A 24,349-nucleotide genomic window follows, 5' to 3' on the forward strand; every position below is an offset into this window, starting at 1 on the left:
GGGTCATCTTCTATTGCTTTATCAAGCACATTAACAGGGAACTGGATTGGATTTGGATCACTAGGGACTCCAACAGGTGCTCATATGGGTTCGCCAGCATCAAATTTGTTGGCTTAATCCACAGCACCACAATACCAGGGCCCTAATCCATTTTTTAATTGGATTGTTTATTGTTTTTCTATTAAGACATTTGAATTTTTTATATTCTGGATGTTAACCTCTTGTCAGATGTATTCTTGTGAATATTTTCTTACATTATGTGAGTTGTACTTTAATCTGTTCACTTTGTCCTTTGCTGTGCGAAAGCTTTTTAGCTTAATGAAATCCCATTTGTCTATATTTAAGATTTTTATTTCCTGCTTTGTAGGGGTCTGACCCAGAAAAATCTTTACCGACTCCTGTGTCATTACATGATTTCCCTATGTTTTATTTTAATAGGCTCAAAGTTTCAGGACTGTCATTTAGATATGTAATCTATTTTGAAGTGATTTTTGTAAATGCTGCAAGATAGGGGTCTGGTTTATTTCTTTTGTATGCATATATCTAATCTTCCCAGTACCATTTATGAAAAGCACTATCTTTCTTCCAATGCATGCTATTAGCACTTTCATCAAAGATCAGTTGACTATAGATGCATGGGTCTATTTGAGGGTCTGTGGTCTTTTCATTTATGTATAGATATGTTTCTATGCCACTAACATGTAATTAGGTAATGTAGCTTAATAATGTATTTTAATGTCAGGGAGTGTAATACTTCATGCTTTGGCTATTTGGGGTCTTTTGTGGTTCCATACAAATTTAATATTTTAGTATTTTTTTCTATTTTTGTAAAACTTGTCATTGGGATTTTGATAGGGGCTGAATTGAAACAATAAATTACTTTGAAAATTGTGCACATTTTAATGATATTGATTCTTTCAATCCATGAACATGGAATGTTTTTTCATTTCTTTGTTTTCTCTTTAATCTCTTTAACAAATAACTTTTGATTTTCATTGGTGAGAACTTTCACCTCTTTGGTTAACTTTATTTGGCTATTTAACTTTTTCCACTTATTGGAACTGGGATTTCTTGCTTAGATGATTCACTGTTGATACATAACAATACTACTTATTTTTTAAAGATTTTATTTATCTATTTGAGAGGTAGAGTTAGTGACAGAGAGAGATAGAGACAGAGAGAGAGGTCTTCTATCTGCTGGTTCACTCCCCAAATGGCCACAACAGCCAGAGTTGAGCTGATCCAAAGCCAGGGGCCAGGAGCTTCTTCTGAGTCTCCCACATGGGAGCAGGGGCCCAAGCACTTGGGCCATCTACTGCTTTCTCAGGCCATAGCAGAAAGCTGGATCAGAAGTGGAGCAGCCAGCACAAGAACAAGGGCCCATATGGGATGCCAGGTCACAGAAGGAGGCTTAGTCTACTACACCACAGCATTGGCCCCCTTGATTTTTGTACATTGACTCTGTATGCTGCAACTTTGCTGCATTTGTTTATTAGTTCAAATAGCTTTTTGGTACAGTCTTTAGTGATTTTCTGTATACAAGGTCATGTTATCTGCAAATAGTGACAACTTGACTCCCTCTTTTTCAGTTTGGATAACTTTTATTTCATCTTCTTCCTAATTGCTCTAGCTAGATCTCCAGTACTATGTTGAGTTAAAAAAACGTGAAAGGGGGAATCCTTCTGTTGTTCCAGATCTTAGGAAAAAAGCCTTTGGTCTGACTCTATTCAGTATGATGTTAGCTGCTGGCTTGTTAAACTGGGCCTTTATTATGTTGAGAAATGTTTGTTCTGCATCTAATATTGTCAAAGTTTTTCCCATACAGAGATATTGAATTTTATCAAATGGCCTTTTTGTATCTATTGATATAATCTCATGAGTTTTGTTCTTAATTGAGTCCACATGATATGTTCCGTTTACTGATGTGCCTATGTTAAGGCATCCTTACATTCTTGGGATTAATCCCACTTGATCATGGTGAATGTTTCTTTTAATGTGCTGTTGGATTGCATTTTCTGCTCTCTTGTTGAGGATTTTTGTACCTATATTCATCAAGGAGACTGGCTTGTAGCTTTATTTATTTGTTGTTGTTGTGTCCTTGTTTGGTTCAGGTATAAAGGTAATGGGGCACAGAATGGATTTGGAAGAAACCCCTTCTTTTAATTTTTCTTTGAAATAATTTAAGTATGAAATCTTGTCATTTATAACATTGTTGGGACTGGAGGGCGTGATGTTCAGTGAAATAAGCCAAAGAAAGACAACTATGACATGATTACACTCATATATGGAGTCTAAAAAAAATAGGTGATCTCATTGAAGTTAAAAATATAGAGGCTGGAGGTTGGCATTGTGGTACTGTTGGTTAAACTGCTGCTTGCAATGCCAGCATCCCAAGTCAGAGTGCCTGTTTCAGTCTCAGCTGCTTCACTTTAAATCTAGCTCTACCTGTGTTCCCAGGAAAGCAGCAAAAGACAGTTCAAGCACTTGGGTTCCTGTCAGTCATGTGGGAGACATATTTATATTTAGGTATAAAGGTAATGGGGCACAGAATGGATTTGGAAGAAACCCCTTCTTTTAATTTTTCTTTGAAATAATTTAAGAAGTATGAAATCTTGTCATTTGCAGCATTGTTGGGACTGGAGGGCGTGATGTTCAGTGAAATAAACCAGAGAAAGACAACTATGACATGATTACACTTATATATGGAGTCTAAAAAAATAGGTGATCTCATAGAAGTTAAAAATATAGAGGCTGGAGGTTGGCATTGTGGTACTGTGGGTAAAGCCACTGCCTGTACCTAAATATAATTTAAATATAAATCATGTGGATCCTGCAGAACTTGGCCCAGCCTCAGCTGGTGAGGTGATTTAGAGAGAGAACCAACTTATGGGACATCTCTATCTCTCCCTTTCTCTCACTGTTACTCTGCCTTTCAAATAAAGTTTATAGCTATGTAGGAGTAAGAAGTTTCGGGGTTCTATTGCACAATAATATGAAGATACATAATGTCCATTTATTGTGTTGCCCTATTTTAAAAACTAGAAGACAGAATTTGATAATGATGCTTTCATTATAAAGAAATGTTAAGAGCTTGAAAGGATAAATATATTTATCCTGACTGGACATTATATGAGGTATACATGCAATTAAGCAACACATAGTACCCCATAATTATATATAATTTTTATGTATGTTTAATATTCTTACATAAAATTAAATAAAAATTAAAACATTTAGTATTTTATTTCAGAAAACAATATTCATAGCGATCACTATAACCTGTATTTTCTGACTACTAACATATCCAAATGAACACCTTAAAATGTTATTAAAAGTGCATAGGAAGGGGGCAGCATTGTGGTACAGCGGGTAAAGCCACTGCCTGTGTTGCCAGTATCCCATTATGGGTACCGGTTTGTGTCCCAGCTACTAACTTATAATCCAGATCTCTGCTAATAGCCAGGAAAAGAAGCAGAAGATGGCCCAAGTGTTTGGGCCCCTGCCAAACCAGTATGAAGCTCCTGGCTCCTGGCTCCTGGCTTCAGCCTGGCCCAGCCCTGGTCATTTAAGGGAGTGAACCAGTAGATGGAAGATTTTTTTTTCTCTCTCTCTGTCTCTCTCCCCCCACTCCCCAGTGTGGGTGTGTTTGTGTGTGTATGTGTCTGTAGCTATGACTATCAGGTAAATAAATCAATCTTAAAAGAAAAAAAAAGTATATAGGAAAAAAAATTCAATGGTATCCACCCAATGACAGTGACTAAAGCATTGTACCTAAAATGTTATGGAGTGAAATGGACATTTTGAGATTCAATGATTGTTATAGCCCTTGTATCTACTGTTGAGGAAGAGTTTTTCTTGTTGTTGTTCATGCTATTTGTTGAACTCTTTACTCAGTGTAGGGTTAATCTTTTGAATATAAAGTAAACTGAAAATAGATCTTTGTAAACAGTAAGAGTAGGAATAGGAGAGGGAGGAGGAAGAAAGATGGGAACATGAGTGGTAGGGAAGGCAGGGTGGGAAGTATCACTATGTTCTTAAATCCGCATATATGCACACATTAAATACAATTTAAAAAATAACTTTGTCCTTAGCACTGGAACTGTTGCTTACCCTTTATAACTACACTAAGGTATAACACCAGCATCTTGTGTGATGAAGCGAAGTTAAAACAACTTTCTATTTGACAGAAACAAGTACTTGACACTGCTTCAATGTTTTCTACTGTAAGGCTGAACTTATTAAAATTAAACAGAATTAAAAATTCATTTCCTCAGTAACACAAGCTCTTTTCCTGAACTTAATAGTCAGATATGGCAAGTGGCTACTCTGCCTTTCAAATAAATAAGATAAAAAAAAATTAGTTTCAAGGTCCTTTCAGTTAAAACCCATGCAAATTCTTCACATACCCTTCTGAAGATATTCAAACTTTTATTATGTGGACTTAACCTGCCTCTTTATAACATTTCCATCAATATTCACACAAGATAGTAAAGAACTTTTAAAAGAACTTTCAAAAGAAGGGAGGAAATCAAACGAAAGAAAGGAAGAAAGGAGGTTGAAAGGAAGGAAGGACAGATGGACAGAATGAAAGATTTCCTGTTATCTCTCTTTACTAGTCTAATATATAAGCTTTTTGAATACGATTTATTGACTTATTTAAAAAGCAGAGTTATATGGAAAGTGGGAGAGAGAGGAGGAGGGGAGAGAGAGAGAGAAAAGAGAGAAGTGAGGAGAGGAGAGGGGAGGGGAGGGGAGGGGAAGGCAGGGGAGGGGAGGGCAGGGGAGAAAAGATCTATCCACTGGTTCATTCCTCAAATGGTAACAATGCCTGGGGCTGGGCCAAGCTGAAGCCAAAAGCTGGAGCTTATCCAGATCTCCCAGGTTGGTACAGGAGCCCATGTACTTGGGCCATTCCCTGCTGCTTCTCCAGTCACATTAACTGGATTAGAAGTGGGGCAACCAGGACAGGAACTGTGCCTATATGGGATGCTTGTATCGTAGAAGGCAGATTAACCCCCTTGGGCCCCAATATATCAGGTTTGACTGGAATAAAAATTATGAAATGCATGAAAGTTGTTCTTTTTTATATAAATAAAATTTTTAAAAATTCTTTGAACCTCTTTCATTGCTACTTGGAGGATGTATAGTGTTTATGTTTTATTCAAAATATAGCATATCCTTTGCATTGAGAACTAATTATCCTTGTTCTCACATAACTTTGGCTTTTTTTCGCATAATAGTCTATAGTCATTTAAGTAATACCTTTTCATAATATCTTGAGTTCTTAGAATGTGTGCCCTGTGTTTGCTTTTCTACTACGAGGGCTCCTCCAAGACCTGGCACAGAGTAAATACACAGCGAAGCAAGCTGAGGTGACTGAGCAACTATGGATTTTAATACCATGAGTTTCACTACGCTGCAGATGAATATTATAAAAAATTTAGATTAAAAAGAAAAAAATGACCTATCATCATAAACATAACGTGTTTTCCTAAATAAGTTCCTATTAATCTCTGCAATGTATAATATCTAAGAATAAGTTCTGGCTGGCACCACAGCTCACTAGGCTAATCCTCTGCTGTGGAGCCGGCACCCTGGGTTCTAGTCCAGGTCGGGGCGCTGGATTCTGTCCCAGTTGCTCCTCTTCCAGGCCAGCTCTCTGCTGTGGCCCGGGAAGGCAGTGGAGCATGGCCCAAGTGCTTGGGCCCTTGTACCCGCATGGGAGACCAGGAGGAAGCACCCGGCTCCTGGGCTCCTGGCTTCAGATCAGCACAGCACTGGCCGACCGTGGCGGCCATTTGGGGAGTGAACCAATGGAAGGAAGACCTTTCTCTCTCTCTCTCCCTCTCTCTTTCACTAACTCTGCCTGTCAAAAATATGAAAAAATAAATAAAATAAAGAATAGGTTCTAATAAAAATGTAATTGATTAGATTCTAATCACTTTAAAGAAATAATTTGTTAACATATATGACTCTACAAAATAATAATTTAAATTGTATTTTAAGCTGCTGGCCTTTCTACATAATAGAAATTTATTTCAGGATCATTATGGTTTAAATTATAAAGTTGAACAAAGATCCATTTTTTAATAAAATAAAAAGCAGATACCAATTCAAGAACTACAATTCAAGGGATAAATGCCTGATTTAGATGGAGGTGATCGATTTATCTTGTTAATTATTTAAATTATATTGTTTCTCTACTTGTATTCATGATTATTCTTGTCCTCATGTGTGTGATTATGTGCATATATCAGAGATAAACTGGTTAAGCATTCAGATTTTGCTAAAGATTCTCTCCCTTTATAAGATATTTGATGTCTCTAATGTTTTGGGTTTTTCATCTGTGATATTTTTAAATAGGCTGGGATAAGGATTGAAAAGTAGTTCAGGTCAGAAAAAAAATTTGGTAATCCAGTGTGTCAGTTAAGGCAAGGAAGAGGAGGTGGGTATGAAAACAGGCATAATATTATGAAATATTTTTATACTACAGTTTTAAAGGACTAAGGTGGAAAAATACATATGGAAATGCAATGAGTTTGTTCATGTGAGCATATTGTAACTCTTTAGAAATCACTGACATAGTGTTTCTTTTCCAGGATAGCTACTAAGATATTCTCCATTGTTTCTTAGAATCTCAGATTCAAAAATTAAATCAGTAAGCATCTATTGAGTAAATACTCTGTATTTAACACAACTACTACATGCCTGTGATGTGTTTACACCATCAGGCTTGGCACACCACTGAATATATCTAATGTACCATCCAACTATATGCTACTATGTAGTATTTCTACTCACAGCATTCAACTTGTACCTCTGTGACAGATATGCACATGGAGAAGATAAAGTTTAAAATATCCAGTGCTACAGTCCCTCAATCAATCTCTCAGATGCAGCTCCGTGAATTCTACCTTGACACTGCAAACTGGATCTAAAGAGTACAGATGTCCAGATCTAGTAAATGCTCATCCTGGACACTGTAATTTAGTTGAAGCCAGTTATAATTGAAATACCACAAAGTTACTGCACATTTTGGCTCGCTCAGATTTCCGTGATGTGCAGTTTAAATGGCTTGGACTGAGGACTTACTCTCTGATAGTCACAGAACTGGGTTTCCATTATAAGTAAAAAGGACATTGATGGAGGCTTTAGAAGTTTTGTGGAAAATTGAAGTGAAAGTTTCATGAAGCTTTTGAAAGAGCCCTCTTTTCTATCTATCTTACCTTCAAGAAATGTAACATCGAATTTTCTTAGAATCAGATGAAACTTCTACAGTTTATTCATATGAAGCTATTGAACATAGCTGCTAGCATTAAGTGGGAGGTTTCACATTTGTCTTCTTTTCAAAATTAGTTTTTAGTCCTGGCTTATTATTTTAGCAGGCACAGTTCTTGTTAAATACTTTTTAGCTACTTACAACTTTTGTAACCTACTAATATAACAAACAATTTATATACTACTGTATACAAATTTGCTAAATATGTTGAATACCACTACAGGCCCAAATTCAGCATTACGCATGTCAAAGAAAACATTATCCAGACTAGCATAAATTCAATAATGAGTTACCATTAATATAGTTTTGAAAACACCCGCCACTCAGCATTCTACAGTTCATATATCCACAACTTATTCATATGTGTATATAAAACATAAATGGTTAAATATAGTTTGCTACATGTAAGCACTTAATAAATGATAGCTAATATTGTTGTTTCTAATAATAAAATACATGCTTTACAAACTTGTTGCTTAAATCCAGACACATACTCTGGAAACCTCTTTCAGATTACAACAAGAGTAGGGGAAGGAATAATCAAAACATAATGACTCTACTTCATTCTGCTTAATTTATGTATAACGAAAATATTCACTGAGCCTATCTATATACCTAGATCCAAGTAACTGAACTAACCTTTCACAGCTTAGTACTAAGCTATAAACCATACTGTGTGACTCCCAAGTCCATTTTATTTTATTGTCAAATATACCATGCTTTATCTTATCCATTCCTAGTAAACTACTATTGGCACCTTACTATTTCTTCAAATGCACTGAAGAGTATAGCTCTCTGCCTGAAGAACCAGATTAAATGATTTTTTAAATACTCCTATATAAAATATATTGTCACTTCCCTAGGTAAAATTATCATTACTACTTCACACTACATAGCATTTGTATCCAAATCTATCACAACGCTTATCACATGTCAATTCTTCCACAATCCTGGATACTTCAGGACTGTGCATTTCATGTTATGTTTTATCTTCAAGTATGAAAATTGAACATGATTACTTAAAATAGCATGTGTCAGACAAATATTTGTAAAATTGTCTCTTCTAGAATTGTGTCAAGTACTCCCTTCCTATATTTCTGGCATATGCTTTCTCCCTTATTTTCAAATTTGATAATTTTATCATATATAGCTGCTGGCACTATTACTTATTCTGGTGATTTATCAGGTAATGACAATGCTTCTAAGATCATAACTCCAAGTTTTATTACTGAGAGACATAGCTTAATTCAGCTCATTTAAACAACTTGATATATTCTAAATAATCATCTCATTAACGCTGAAGTTCAAGTCATGCTAATCATGATTATGCAACACATTTTCTAATAAAAAGAAAAAAAATATGAGTTAATATCATATGACCTAGATTATGGGCTGATATCTTCTTTCCCTATTTACCAATTTTGAAGATAAGATTTTAAAGGTTTTTATGTCATTCCCCTGTCACTAACAATTCTTACAGTCCTTAGATTATCCTAACGTTCGGTCTACCTGAGGCTGATCATTCAGGTTGTGCCACCTTCATTTGCTTCATTTGCTTTTACCCGTGGAAAGCCTATTTTGTTGTTTTATGAACTTGCTAAGGGTAGAAATTTTCAGCAATGTTATTAAGTGATCATCACTGACTCAGACTGAAAATCCTGGTACGTAGACAGCATAAGTTTTCCATTAGCAATATTAAATTTGTTGGGTCAAAGATTTGTTTAGTTTTAATTATATAACTATAAACCTAGTTCCATGTCTCTCACCTAACACACATATAATTCATACTTTTTAGGGAAGGGAATGATTGTCAGCTTGTTTCTTTGATTTTTAATATACAATAGGAAAACATTTTTTTAATCAGTTATATTCTCGCAATAAATAATATTCTACTTTTGTATCCCTTCGTCCTTTGTTCTTCCCCCAAGTAATGGTTGCATCATGCTTTTATTATCTAGTACAAAAGAATATGTACTTGTGTACATATAGTATAAACGACACACAATTGTGGGGTACCTACGGGAAAAATGTTTGCTGAATATGTGAGTGAATGAATACCTAGCATATTCAGACAGAAATCAAGATCTCACTTTGAGCCATCATATAGCTGTTTCCCCATTATTATAAACAGTCTCTCTAAAACAAAAATACATGGACTTGCTATATCTCATTTACTGAATGATATCCTGGATAGAAAAAATATACATATCTTACCTTTGGGGAAATTAAAATAAAATTTTTTTGTGATTGGCTGAAATTCCTAAACTTAAATTTTACAAAAATTGTTTAGTTTGTTGTATATTTGTGTTTATAAATTTATGTTTATTCACTGAATATGTATTAAGTTGTTTTAAACAACTTAGAACATGTCTAATTGACTCATGATTGCTATAAATCAAGATATCGTGATTGTAATGCATTGTTTTATATGATATATTCATTTTTAAAAAAAATAAATTATTTACATGTATTGAGCCTTCTTTCTTTTCATCTGACATATGCAAATTAATATGTATAGGAAAATTTAAGCCCTTTTTTCTAGAAGGATTTAAAAATTTTTTTAGTATTATGTTTATTCAAATATGATTTAATTATAAACTTATGATGCAATCTGATTGTTAATAATGACCACATTTAACACCCAGCTGGCAAGATTCCTGAACCAAGGGCCGGCGCCGTGGCTCAACAGGCTAATCCTCCGCCTTGCGGCGCCGGCACACCGGGTTCTAGTCCCGGTCGGGCACCGATCCTGTCCCGGTTGCCCCTCTTCCAGGCCAGCTCTCTGCTGTGGCCAGGGAGTGCAGTGGAGGATAGCCCAAGTGTTTGGGCTCTGCACCCCATGGGAGACCAGGAGAAGCACCTGGCTCCTGCCATCGGATCAGCGCGGTGCGCCAGGCCGCAGCGCGCTACCGCGGCGGCCATTGGAGTGTGAACCAACGGCAAAAGGAAGACCTTTCTCTCTGTCTCTCTCTCTCTCTCACTGTCCACTCTGCCTGTCAAAAATAAAAAAAAAAAAAAAAGATTCCTGAACCTGCCAGTGGCCTGAGCTGGTTTGAGGTGCTGTTGAGGTCCCTCCTGGAGATTCCTGGTCTCTGCTGACCTCTGGGGAGTGCTTACTCTTCCCTTAGGGCAGCTCTGCCTACCCTGGGGGTGAGGCCCTCCTGCTCCCTCATGGCTCTCTCTGCATTCATTTATCTAATTATGTACCAGTCCCCGCCATTCCATGACCTTTTTGAGATAGAGGCTATCTCATTCATCTTTGTTATCCCAGTACAGGGCTGGTGCTTAGTGCGTTTTTATGTAAGGAATTGAGGGTGCATTTTCTGTTGGCACCACCTTTCCTTCCTCTGTCTCCATTCCTATCACTTTGAGAACACACTGTTGGTGCAAGATGGATTGCTGTGCTTGCTGCCTGGATGACCTGAACAAGTAGACCAGCACAACTTCAAGTAACACTCCTGGCTTCCTCGTGTCCTCAAGGTGGGAGGGGTGGGCACTTCCAGCTAGTCCCCGGCACGGGGTCTCCATCTCATGACTGTCCATGCTCTTGCAGATTGTGACTACAGAATGCAAATGTGTCACCTGGGTCAGCGAGCTCCGCCTCCCTGGGATTTGGGAGAACGGTGAATTCTCAGGCCCCAGGCCCGAGCCGCTGAGTCAGGGACAGAACAGGTGCAGCAGTGTGCATGTGACCTGTTCTCCAGGAGGTCATTGTGAACCCGAGATGGCTGAGCCGTCAGATGAAATGGCTCTCCCTCCGGCTTCCCCAGACCTTCCGCAAGTCCCAGCCCCGGCTTCTGAGCCAGGTCTTCCTGGTAGGGCTGCGTGGAGCAGTGGTGGATGGCTCGACTTTCAAGCTCTCCCCACCTGTGAGCTGTCAGAAGAGGATTTTGTATATTAGATTCATTTTAGAGATTCATTTGGAAAATCTTAATTATGAAATTATTAGAAAATAGCATTTTAAGGAAGGTGTTAATGTTCTATATCTGAATATTTATTAAATTGCATTTGGGAATCATTTAGGTGGTTGAGTTATTTATTCCCTTTTGAATGAAACTTAAACTGTATATGTGGATGGGTCATAAAGTAGTGCCTGCTCATTCATGAAACATCAGCTGCTTTCCTTCACCTGTTCGTGTGGGACAGTGTGGCTCTTCATCACACACAGGGAAGAAGCTTCAGCCATGAGGAATGTTTGCAGAGAGGGAATGCTGTCTGACTGGCAAGGCAAAACCTTTGTCACCATAACTTGAAACAGTGTTTACTTTTACATTTGCTACAGAGTAATTTAAAACAGCTGTCCTGGAGGTTTCAAGAGGATTTTTCACAGTATTAATGCAAAAGTTCTTTCCCTTTAGAACTTCATAATCATAGGAAAATCATGTTTTATTATTGCTGTTTCCTTTCCATCTACTTTGAAAAGAGGAAGAAAGGAAGAAATGGGAAAATTCCAAACCTCTGCCTGGTGCTATTGTCATTTTATCTATACATTTTTTATTGTTTCAAAATTTTATTGTTTAAAAAGTTTTGAAATATATTCTTTAGACCATAATCTTTTTATCTGAATTCAAAAGTGCCCATAGGATGGTACCACAGAAACAAAAAGAAAACATAATTTAGAATATTAGGTTTTGAATTGCCTTTTTATGAGTGTTCTGTATTATTCTAGTGATATTATCTTTTCAAGAAGACTTTCAGAAATAGAGCTGTCAAAATTAGTCATTGATTGTTTAATTATTCATCATATTTATAATACAAAATAGTTTTTCATTAGTTAAGATAAAAAACTACGATGAAACCGAGAGAATACGCAATGCTAAAATGGACACAGCTGTGGGTTTATTAAATCCAATTCATTCCTAATTTAGGAAGAGCTCCCACTGATTCTAAAGATAGTTTTGCCTGAGTAAGGACTGAAAAATTGGTCTTTATATTCAGAGAGTGCAATTGTATTTACTGCTTGGATAGTTATTCTATTCTCTCTCAAAGTCAATAGTACACCTGGTTTATAACTTAATGTTCAGAACCAAAACATACCCCCCCCAAAAGTAAGCTATTAAAAAAACATTACCTACTTATAGGAATACTTTACTGTGGCATGTTGTGTTTATTTTGCTTTTTATTTTTTTATTTTTATTTTTATTTATTTTTTATTTTTTTTGCCAGGCAGAGTTAGACAGTGAGAGAGAGACAGAGACAGAGAGAGTAAAACAACTATTTACTAGTAAGACAAAATGTTTAGCACATTGTATTAACATCTTGCAGTTTCTCTCTATAGTTATTTACTTATACTTTCAGGTGAATTATACATGTATATATTTGGGTGATGGAAACGCTTTCCTGAGTTAAGATGAAAAAATGTTTGGCTAAAAATCCACTTTTTTTTAAGCTCCAGTGTTAGACACAAAGCCAACAATACTGAGGATGATGAAAATGAAAGTGAATACAATTAAGCTATTAGTTTGCATTTGTATTAATGCATTCACGTACCAGATAGTAAATCCTGAGTCATTTTATCCCCACCACCAGTTTCTTAGATGATGTATTCCGGAATTAACCCTCTTTCTGTGGACAGAACACAGTAATTGGAGACTGTCCAAGCCCTGTCTTCTACTTAAGTGACCCCTAATAATAAATATTTCAATTTCCATTCATAAAATAGATATCACTGAAGTGCCTTCCAATTTTCTCTCCAGCTTTAAATTTCAGCACACTTTGATACTAAAGCAGGTATTTCTTTAAAGATTTATGTTTATTTATTTGAAAGCTAGAATTACAGAAAGAGATGGAAAGACAGAGAGAAACAGAGAGAGATCTTCCATCCACTGGTTCTCCCCAAATGGCAGCAACAGCTAGGATGGCCCAGGCCAAAGCCAGGATCCAGGAGCTTCATCTTGGTTTCCCATGTGGGTGCAGGGGTCAAACCACTTGAGCCATCTTCTGCTGCTTTCTCAGGTGTATTAGCACGGAGCTGGATAAGAAGTGGACCCAAACTGGCACCTACATGTGATGATGATCACAGATGGCTGCTTTACCTAACATGCCATATGGCCACCTCCAAGGAATGTTGACAATACTTTAGTCAGTTTTTTTCTTTGCATATATTTTTTTTCTATCCATAAAGAATTCAAGCCATTTGATCAGTATCATATATAACAGCTTTAATATCCTGTGGCTAATACGGCTATTGTTCATATCAAAATCTAGGAATTTAGGATATCCAGGATTTTTATCAAAATACCCATATTTAATGCTACAATAATTTGCATATAGTGAATAGCTGATGAATATATGTCTATTAACTAGATTCCATGAGTATTTCACTTAGTGATATATGGCTACTGTTTCTAGTAAGGAAATTCCTATTCTTTATTTTTGATCTATCAAGGTAGCCATTTTCATAATCTTAGAATTGTATTTGATGTACATGAAATCTGTTCTCATTATACTAACTTTAAAGAAAGAGTAGCACTTTTAAATTTAGCAAAAGCATGGCTCTATGTACTGTAATCTATTATATAGTGATGCCAAGACTCCAAACATCAATGGCTTGGATAAATGCATTTATTTAGCTCAAAAGGTTGGCAGTTACTTGTTTCTTCTAGTCTCAGGCTCATTCACATGGGTCAGGTACTGGCTGGCTATCAGAGAAACTAGAATAGTCAAGGGAAATCCAAATAGATTCTGACTCACTTGTCTCAACTTCCAGAGACAAAAACCTGAGCATGTGGTCATAATGATGGCTAAGGCACCAGGGGCTGATGTGTTTTTTCAGTCTCTCTATATGTACCACTGGCCAACATTAATCACATTGCCATATTCAGAATCATGACACAGTGAAATACACCATGTTCTTTAGTAAGATGAACTGCAAAATCATGTAACAAAGAGTATGTATACAAGCAGTGATGCAGAATAGGAGCCATTCATGCAGTCTATACACACTAATTCAATTGATCTAACAGTCTACATGTTTTACATTTATAGGAAATGTCCTTTATTTTGAGTGTTAGTGTAGATTAAATGTTATATGAAGAGGACGGCCCTTGGCTTATTGGTTAAGAAATTTGCAGCCTGTACCTGATTGCCTGGGTTCCATACTCAGCTCCACTCCTTACTCCAACTTCATTATAATGCAGATCCTGGGAGACAGCATTGATACTCAAGTATTTGGGTTTCTACCACCCATATGGAAGATCAGGATTGAGTTCTTGTCTCCCATAAACAGTGTGGCTATGGCACAGCTGTTGCAAACAGCTCCCAGTGGGTGGGAGCATTCTCTGCCAGTCTGTCTCCCTCTCTCATCTTAGAAGACATTTTATCTTTAATTCTGTTCTTTAAATGTGCTCTACTTTTCTGATATTCTCAAAGTTATATACTTTTAAAATCTGACTTTTTGAGTCAAAGAGTTTAATGACTTCTGTTGTGTATCTCTCATGATTTTTAGCAATTTATCTTTTGTGCATTGACTTTAAGTATACATCAATCACTGAAAATGTCATATCTATTTCAACTGCCATATTGCAGTTTATTGTAAGGAGAGCATTAATCATTTTTTTTGAAACTTGAACTCCTTAGATTTTCTGTTGCATCCAATTTTTTTTGTTCAATCACTTTACAGTAATTCAATCTGGTAACACTTTCAAAAGTAACTTTTTAAGAAAATTTACCAAGCATATCATGTAATTCTCTATGAATTTTCAATCAAAATTAAGTTTGAACTGTTAAACTTTATAGTATTTCTATATTGCATGAGTTCACCATAATACAATTTTGAAAAATATATAAATTAATGTTTGAAAAGCAAGAAATACCTAAGCCATGATTCACTAATATTAATTATCAGATGTCAGTAATTAATTTTATTGAAAAGAAAATAAAATCTCTATTTATTTATTGATGTGTTAGAAGATTTTATTAATTTAAGGTACCAAGAAAATGCCAGATAGAAATGAAAGAAAAATAGACAGAATTAACCTTAACTTATTCATTTCCAAATTGATGGAAGTTGACTGAATTATTTACCAATGTGAAGGTGATTGTAAATTTTTACAATTGTTAGTATTACTAAAGAGATAATTTTGACCTTTAAAAGAATACTTACGATCCAACAATTCCACTATTGAGTATATATACAAAGAAATAATATCAATACATCAAAGAGATATTTGTACTCCCTTTTACATTGCATACTGCACAAAGTAGCCAAGATATGGAAGCAAAAGTGTCCATCAGTGGATAAATGAAAAGAAATTATAGTATATAAGCACAGTGGAAAATTATTTATTCATAAAAAAGAAAACAATCTTCTAATGTGTGACTATATAAGTAAATCTGGAGGGCTTTATGTTAATGAAATAATCCAGGCATGAAAAGACAAATACCACATGATCTCACTCACACATATGTGGATTCTAAAAAGTTTGATCTAATAGAAGTAGAGAGTAGAATGTTGGTACCATTATACTGGGAAAAAATACAGGGAAGGAGGTGTTGGGATATTAGTAAAAAATTACATATTAACTGTTAGGAGGAATCAATAAGAGATTTGTTATGCAATATGGTGACTATAGTTAATGACAATATTGCATTCTTGAAAGATGCTAAGATAGTGGATGCTAAGTGCCCTAGGTAACAAAAATTATAACTGTGTGGTAAAACACTTGTTAATTAGCAAGCTTTAACTATTCAGATATGTTTCCAAACACCATGTTGTACATGATAAACACATACAATATTATATGTAAAATAAATACATCCAAAAAAAGAATATTTCCAATGGAAATATATTTGCTTAAAATGAGTGGTTTACTATTTTTTGAAATAATAAACTTAAGTTCAAAATGTTTTAAATAATTAGCAAAAATAGTGACTAGAAAACTGTGAGATAATGTATGAGGGGATTTCAAGACATTTATAGAAAAAATAATTAAAAGATGATTTTGTTTTGGTGCAAAAAATTCTGAAATCTATGTTTAGTTTTTCATAGTATTCATTTTGCATGAACTTTGTGAAGACCTGCATATATTCAGAATTCTTATACTATGCATACTACAAAGCCATATAAACTAAAACAGCATAGTACTTGCATAAAAACTGACATCTAGATCAATGGAACAGAATAGAGAGCCCAGAAATTAATCTACATACATATAGCTAACTGATTTTTGACGAGTGCTCAGACTATTCAGTGGAGTAAGGATAAATTCTTCAACAAACAGTGCTGGCAAAACTGTATGTATATACATAAAGAATGAAATTAGATCTCTACCTCTTGTCATATACAAAAATGAAGTCAAAATGGATCAAAACTTAAATTTAAGACCTGAAATTATGAAGTTGCTGGAAGAAAATGTAAGGGAAACACCCCAAAGCATTGGTGTAGGGGATGATTTCTTAGATAAGACCCCCAAAGCACAGGTGACAAAAGCAAAACTAGGCTGGCGCCGCGGCTCAATAGGCTAATCCTATGCCTTGCGGCACAGGCACACAGGGTTCTAGTCCCGTAAGAGCATAGGATTCTGTCCCGGTTGCCCCTCTTCCAGGCCAGCTCTCTGCTGTGGCCCGGGAGTGCAGAGGAGGATGGCCCAACTGCTTGGGCCCTGCACCCCATGGGAGACCAGGAGAAGCACCTGGCTCCTGCCATTGGAACAGCGCGGTGCGCCGGCCGCAGCGCGCTACCGCGGCGGCCATTGGAGGGTGAACCAACATTAAAGGAAGACCTTTCTCTCTGTCTTTCTCTCTCTCACTGTCCACTCTGCCTTTTCAAATAAATAAATAAATAAATAAATAAATAAAAAAGCAAAACTAAACAAATGGGACTGTATCAAATTCAGAAACTTTTGCACAGCCCATGAAATAATCAATAGAGTGAAGAGAAATCCAACAGAATGGGAAAAATATTTGCAAACCACCTGACAAAGGATTAATATCCCAAATATATCAGCAACTTAAAAAACTCAACAACAACAACAACAGCATAAACAATCCAGTTTGAGAAATGGGCAGAGGATTTCAACAGACAGTTCTCAAAAGAGAAATACAAATGGCCAAAAAATATATGAAAAATGTTCAACAGCGTTAGCCATCAGGGAAATTTAAATCAAATCAAGACCTTGTCTAAATATGATCAGAGTCGGCAAACTAGGAAGGCTTCCATAGCCTTGGCAACTCATGACGACAGCCTAGGATGGTTACTGGCGCCATAAACTAGAGTGTCAATTTGTTGGGTCAACAACAAGAGCCACTGTGCACTTGCTCCTCATGTGGGATCTCTGTCCTTAATGTGCTGTACATTTTGATTTAATGCTATAACTAGTACTCAAACAGTATGTTTCACTTTGTGTTTCTATGTGGGTGTAAACTGTTGAAATCTTTATACTAAATTGATCTTCTGTATATAAAGAGAATTGAAAATGAATCTTGATGTGAATGGAAGGGGAGAGGGAGCGGGAGAGGGGAGGGTTGCGGGTGGGAGGGAAGTTATGGGAGGGGGAAGCCATTGTAATCCATAAGCTGTACACTGGAAATTTATATTCATTAAATAAAAGTTAAAAAAAAAGAAAAAAAATCAAAATCATAATGAGATATATCCTCAATCCTGTCAAAATGGCTAAAATCCAAAGTGCAGAGAGTAACAGAAACTGGCGAGGATGTGGACAAAGGGGAACACTGATACCCTGCTGGTAGAAAGTGAGTGAGTGCAGCTACAGTGGAAAACAGTGTGGGAATTCCTTTTAAAAACTAGAAATAGACTTGCTGTATCATCTAGCAAGCTCACTGCTGGGTAAATACCCAAAAGACTTGAACACAAAGTATCAAAGAGATACCAGCACCACCATGTTATAGCAGCACTATTCACAATAGCCAAAATTTGGAATCAACTAAGGTATCAATCATCAGATGAATGGATAAAGAAAAAAAATATATATATATATATACATACATACATACACACAATGGTATACTATTCATCTTTAAAAAATGAAATTCTATCATTTGTAATAAAATGGACACAACTGGAGGACATCATGTTGAGTGAAATAAGCCCAACCCAGAAAGACAAATACCACATGTTCTCCCTTATATGTGGGAGCTAAAATTAAAAAAAAAAATAGGAAGAAAAATGAAATGTCTGTGAGTACCAGTAGTGCTGCAAATACAGTTCTATAAAGTTTGTTGATACCTTTGTCAAACCACTGGTTAAGAATGTTATACCACAATAGTTTTAGTGATCTGCAACTACTTTAAAATTTGCTGTATATGGAAGAAATGACCATTTTTCCATTCAACTACTGTTTATAGTCATTGTCTGTATTTTCAGTAAACTAGGATCTTCGTCTTATTACTCATTAAACTTCGTATTTGGTGAGGTATTAAGCCTTTTTACTATAATATAAATTTAAAATTTGTTATCTCAAAATCTAAAAAGAGAGAAAGGGTGAAGGAAGAAGGGTAGGAGAGAGGGGGAGAGAAGAAGGGAGGGAAGAGGGGAATATCATTGTGTTCTTAGAATTTTATCTATAAATAACATTGAATATGTGAAAAACTAATTCAAAAATAAAATAAAATAAAAATTTAAAAAGTCCCAGAAAATGGGTAAACAATACAGGTAATCCTTGCTCTGAAAAATGAAGAAAACTAGAGCAGTTATTAGACATTTAAGCCACATATGTTTTCCTAAAATATTTTTAAAAGATTTTTGAAAATTCGTTTGAAAGGTAGTGCTACAGAGACAGAGTGTGCACACGAGACGGAAAGCGAGTAAAAGAGTCACGAAGAACCTTCCATCTGTTGGTTCATTCCCCAAATGGCTACACCAACCAGGCTGGGCTAGATAAAAGCTAGGTGCCAGGAACTCCATCACAGCTTCCCATGTAATTACAAGGGACTCAAGTACTTAAGCCAGCATCTGCTGAGTCCTGGGTCCATGAACAGGAACTTGAATAGGCAACAGAGTTGCTGGAACTCCAATCACCAGTCTTCATGGGATGTCCCAGTCATTATGCAGGTGTCCCAAACAGTGGTTTAACCTACCACACCACAGTGCCCACCCCTGTGTTCCTAAAATTTTACGAAGTGTTATGAAGGCTTAGCACATGAAGGCAATGATAAAGAAAATAAGGTCCATCAGAAGCAAGGTAATTTGGCAGTGTCAGTGTGAGGAAGGGGAATGTCAGCTCTTTTGCAATGAGATTTTTAATAAAAAAATATGAACACATATATGTCATGTATATGAACGTGTATATGAAAATATGAACACATACATGTCATGCATATGCAGATGAAAATAAACATTAGTTATTGAAAATTTACTATTTTATGTAAGTAAAAAGTCAAAAGAAAGGCCACCAATAACCTTTTTCTTTAACCTTGTATACTGGAAATAAATGCAGCAAACATCTGGAAATGTATGTGAAGACCTCAATTATCACTTCTTCTAATTACTTCTTCACAGGCCATATGCACATGCATATAAAATTGATATCATATAGTATAGGCAGTAACTCCCCTGTTGTTTTGAAAATGTACATTTCTCATTGGTAGTGATTGTCCATTGAAAACCCTCCAAAGACCTTCAGTTTATATTATAGATACCCACAGTATCTAAATCCATATCTATACCTGTATCTGGTTCTATATCTCTTATATACATTCTTATATTATTAGTCACTTAGATTGCACTTCTGTCATAAATACTACTATGAAGAACATCCTAAGTATAGATTCCTTAATGATCTCTCTGATTTTTTGCTTAGAAAAAAATCCTCAATGAGAAAATGTCTGGGACAAATCAAATGGCCAGTTGTATAGATCTTGATATTTGTTTCCAAGTAGCAGGACATGAATCACATATTTGTACTAATTGAATTAACTAATATAATGGAAGTTTTCATTTTTTTCAATTTTTAAAAATTTTGTCAGTATTTCTTTAACTTTTAATGGTCTCAGATTACTTTAATGCTAAATATGACAAAATAAAATACATTATTATTCTGTTTTCAAAATATGTAAGGTAGTATCTATCGCTTTTAACTTCTTTGAAAAAAGTAGTTTTCAGGCCAGCATCATGGCTCACTTGGCTAATCCTCTGCCTGCAGTGCCGGCACCCCAGGTTCTAGCCCTGGTCAGGGCGCCAGTTCTGTCCTGGTTGCTCCTCTTCCAGTCCAGCTCTCTGCTCTGGCCCGGGAGGGCAGTGGAGGACGGCCCAAATGCTTGGTCCCTGCACCCACATGGGAGACAGGGAGGAAGCACCTGGCTCCTGGCTTCGGATAGGCACAGCGCTGGCCGTAGTGGCCATTAGGGGAGTGAACCAACGGAAGGAAGACTTTTCTCTCTGTCTCTCTCTCACTGTCTATAACTCTCTCTCTGTCTCTCTCTCTCACTGTCTAACTCTGCCTGTCCAAAAAAAAAAAAAAAAAAAGATACCATCATAGATTGGTAACAAAGAATAGAAAAGATTTAGTACTTATTTTTAATAAAACTGAGTTCTGCTCAGTCCTTAAGTGCTGTTTATAATCTGAAGAAATACTTACAAAAAGAAATCTTTAGTTTAATAATGTATCATATGAAAATCTGTTTTTGTTCATTTGTACAAAAGATAAAATACTAAATCCTATACATTTAACTAAAAAGTACATGAAACTATGAAGAAAGATGAAATAAAGGGTTCAACTCTGCCTAGCAATAAAATGATTTTGTGGTTGCTGAAAAAATATAAAAGAAGACATTGTCTCATGAAATCAAATCTATGAAAACATTTTTGCTATATGGAAATAAAGCACTGTGAAGAACAAAATTTTGGTCAGGATATGAAGCATAAAATGATTACTTCAGCTGAATTTATAATTATATGACCTAAATTTTGGCATTAAATTACTGATGATTACAAATTGATGGAGAACACTGGATATTTTTAGCAGTTTCAGCACAGTAGCAAAATTCCCTTTATGATTTAGTTAATATTAAAGTATTATATGTGTTTATTAGATATTATTACAATTTTCCCTATGTTGTATATTTAAGTAAAATTAAAGAGTATATGTACACGAGGAACTTAGTTTATATAAACAATCAGCATGAATATATGACAAATTCAGGAAATGCAAGTTAAATGTTAATATTGAGTTTAGAACACAGAAAGCTTTATGCTTCCTGATACAGTTTTCAAATGTGTTGCTTTAATATATCTGTTATCATTTACTTTTTACAAATTGAAGGATACATTTAAATTCAGAAAAAGATTTTGAACATGAAGCAACATTTTGGGGCAAGTGGTTTTCCAACTGAAATTTAATATGATTAAATATCTATAGTGTAAGCTAGGAGAAATAAAAGATAAATCATACTCTGTGGTTAGTATTCATAATGAGGTAAAGGAGAAAGACAATTCAAAACATGTGGAATTAGAAAATCAGTGACAATATGGCATTATTACTGGAAATCCAAAAATATAGGTGAAATATTATTTGAGAATGATCCTGAAGACTTATATTATCTTATACATGGAGACTGGAGGAAAGGCTTTCAGGTCTTTGGAAATGTAAATATTTTCCTATTGTTGGCAATATGCAATGTATATATTGCTAGTGTGTTTGGAAAGATAGGTACATTGTAGTCAGAGCACTGTGAGTTTAAAGTTTTATGACATAATTTCTGGCTTTATTTTCATGAAAGGAGGAATACTGCATAATTTTCAAGTTGAAGAGGGACATGTGCTGGTTTAGGTTTTAAGATAAATGATATTACCCGGCGCCGCGGCTCACTAGGCTAATCCTCCGCCTTGCGGCGCCGGCACACCGGGTTCTAGTCCCGGTCGGGGCACCGATCCTGTCCCGGTTGCCCCTCTTCCAGGCCAGCTCTCTGCGTGGCCAGGGAGTGCAGTGGAGGATGGCCCAAGTCCTTGGGCCCTGCACCCCATGGGAGACCAGGATAAGCGCCTGGCTCCTGCCATCGGATCAGTGCGATGCGCAGGTCGCAGCGTGCCTACCGCGGCGGCCATTGGAGGGTGAACCAACGGCAAAAGGAAGACCTTTCTCTCTGTCTCTCTCTCTCTCACTATCCACTCTGCCTGTCAAAAAAAAAAAAAAGATAAATGATATTAATAGGAATAGTGAACAGATAAAACAATGCAACAGGTAAGGACAACAGGTAAAGAACACAAATGCTTTGATATTCATTTAGGTGAGATATGTGAAGCCTTGAATTGGGGATATAGCATGGATATGCACCAAAAGTATAGACAGAAATAATCAGAATATGATTCTTAATAATGTAGATTAAGACATGATGGGGGTTCCAGTTTAAGTGATTGTAAGGAAGCAAAATAGTTACCCATGATACAGAACAATATATTTTAGATGTTTTCCAAACATTCATTTCATATTATTGTCTACTTCATTGAAAATATTTTCATTCTTATTCATTATTTCATTAACAAACACATTCTGACCAATAGAGTTAATTAAATATAAGTTTATAAGGCCCCAAGAATATTTTCACTATTTCCAATTCTGTTCTCCACATATATTATTATCATTCCTGCAAGTAAGTTGTACCCCTATTTATTTACAAAGAAACATCTGAAAGAAAACTAATACAGTATCATTGTTCCATTTTAATTTTCACCCCTTATTGGTCTCCCATTCAAATTCTGTCATTGAAAAATAGTTTTGTTTTTTTTTTGTGAAGACAAATTAAATCTTTTTTTCAATATCCCAATTTTCAACTAAATTGGTTCATTTTATACAATCCATTTTAAAATATCCTCTTCCCTTCTTTTTTCCCTTTTAATGATTTCTCTTCGGAATATGTATGTGTAGGAGTTCCAGTCATGATTCTGTCCTTCAGTTTAATGGCTACACATAATTCTTGTGCCTTTCTTATCAACCTTCTTGAAAGGATGCCACCAATTCTTTCCAATTTACTTCCTCATCATTCAAGTTTTCTACATGACTGCTTGTCTCACAGCTTTGGAGAAACTGTTATATTGAAGAGACTGAACCCACTTGGCCTGCTGTATATATTGGATTATTTAAAGTTCCTCCTTCTTGACATTCTTCCCTTCCTTGCTTACTCTGATGCCTTTGTTGACTCTTATTTGCTGACAGCCCAAATAAACAAAACACCCTACATGGGTTCTGTCATTATTTTTTCTTTTTGTTTCCTTGCAAGGTTTCCTATAGAAGGGTATCTGTGTTTATAGCTTTATTGGGCTCCAAGTCAACTCTCTCCTGCCTCTTTCTCATACTATCTCATTCTCTGCCTCATCTTTCACATCCCACATTTCCAAAGCCAGTTTCTGGAGACACAACTGATACTTTGAAATCTCTATTGGAATAAAAATATACTTTTTCCTATGTCTTTGTATTTCTCATATTTTTAATAATGGCTCCACTGTTGTCTTTAATGCTTGGGATTGAAATCATGTTTAATTCTTCTAATATTTTTCAACTACTTCTGTAGAACTTACCTTTGCTTTACATTGTTTTTGTAATCACCAGTTTTATTTTCCAAATAGTGTTGTTTCCCCCTGCAACTGGGCATATTCTTTATTTTTTTTTCTAACTTCTTGTGTTTATTTTTATTCCAAAGGTAGAAAAGATAGAGATCTTCCATTTTTGGTTCATTCCCCAAATGTCGTCAACAACCAGAGCAAGTTCAGGCCAAACCCAGGAGCTAGGAATCTAATCAGGGACTGCCATTTGGGTTTAACAGATCAAAGTACAGGAGCTATCATCTGCTGGTTCCCAGAATGGATTAATAGAAACCAGGACAGAAACCTGTGCAGTCAGGACTTGCAGCAGGCACTCTGATATGGGATGCAGGCTTCCAAATGGTGACTTACCTGCTGATTCATATGCACACCCCCATAAGTTAGCCTTTATTATTATTCCTGGTTTCATTATGGTTGAATGAAGAAGATAAGTATAGTATCAAAGGGGTGTGTGAGAGAGAGAGAGGGAGGAGAGAGAGACTTCTACTGAGACAATAAAAGGTTCAGTTTCCTGTTCTGGAAGCTTCATTTGGAATATTCAAACTGGTGACTGAATTTTTAACTGTGTTGAGAAG

At 35.9% G+C, this 24,349-nt stretch overlaps 1 protein-coding gene and 1 pseudogene across 2 annotated transcripts in view; one reads left to right on the forward strand and one right to left on the reverse strand.

The window, feature by feature from the left end:
- LOC133758154 (WD repeat-containing protein 70-like) overlaps positions 1-10,822 on the reverse strand; it is a 38,978-nt pseudogene extending 28,156 nt beyond the window's left edge.
- CSMD3 (CUB and Sushi multiple domains 3) overlaps positions 1-24,349 on the forward strand; it is a 1,267,615-nt gene that overhangs the window by 33,476 nt on the left and 1,209,790 nt on the right. The gene's annotated exons all lie outside the window — the stretch shown is intronic.

Source organism: Lepus europaeus, chromosome 4 (genome assembly GCF_033115175.1).
Source record: "Lepus europaeus isolate LE1 chromosome 4, mLepTim1.pri, whole genome shotgun sequence".
NCBI lineage: Eukaryota > Metazoa > Chordata > Mammalia > Lagomorpha > Leporidae > Lepus > Lepus europaeus.